This window comes from Bison bison, unplaced genomic scaffold, assembly GCF_000754665.1.
Source record: "Bison bison bison isolate TAMUID 2011002044 unplaced genomic scaffold, Bison_UMD1.0 scf7180017864037, whole genome shotgun sequence".
NCBI classification, from domain to species: domain Eukaryota; kingdom Metazoa; phylum Chordata; class Mammalia; order Artiodactyla; family Bovidae; genus Bison; species Bison bison.
The window spans coordinates 5679085-5679758 of record NW_011494609.1 but is presented as its reverse complement, the minus strand read 5'-3'; the positions used below and the strand labels follow the sequence as shown (position 1 = coordinate 5679758).

The 674-nt window shown below is 64.7% G+C and overlaps 1 protein-coding gene across 1 annotated transcript in view; it reads left to right on the top strand.

The window, feature by feature from the left end:
* Positions 1-674, top strand: part of COL6A1 (collagen, type VI, alpha 1) — a 28660-nt gene that overhangs the window by 2219 nt on the left and 25767 nt on the right. The window lies entirely within an intron of this gene.

Sequence of the window (674 nt, the reverse complement as noted above, 5' to 3'; positions counted from 1 at the left end):
CCTCTGCAGATGCTCTGGTCCTGGGACTATCAGGGCAGGAAGCAAGGAGCGGGGCTTGCTGGCTGGGAGCCACGGTGACCCAGGGCTGAGGTCATCCTGCGCCTGGCCAATGGAGGGGGCTCCCTCGTTCCTTGGGATCCTCTTTTGTGTACAGGACCCTGGATATGGGGGCCTCGCCCTTCTGGAGCTTGGCTGCACCTCCAAGAGGCCAGGACAGCGCTGGCCACCCCACAGGGCCTCTGCCTTGGGACCCCTGGCCCAAATACCAGCAGGGCAGGAGTGACCTTTGGCTGCAGGAATGCTCTGGCAGCCGGGGCCCTAGCGGGTGGGCTCTGGGCCCATGGGAGACAGTGGTGGGCGGCCGGGTTCGTCACTGCCTGGGAAGCCCCCTCCCCCTGGGTCCTGGCTGGGCCTCCCACGGGCCCCCAAGTTCTGTCTAAACCTTGGCCGTCTCCAAGGCAGGCAGCCAAGCTTCTCCCGCAGCCTCAGAGCCCATTAGAGACATTTTATTGCCAGATGTTTTGCTTTTTCCACAGAACCAGAGGCCAGCATGAGGTAGGCGGGGGAAGATTAACCCCTCCAGGCCTGCAGCGGGCCCTGTGTCTCAGCCTGTCCTCCAGGTCCTACGTCTACCCTCCCAACCCACTCAGGGCAGGGCGGGGGGCACCCTCCCC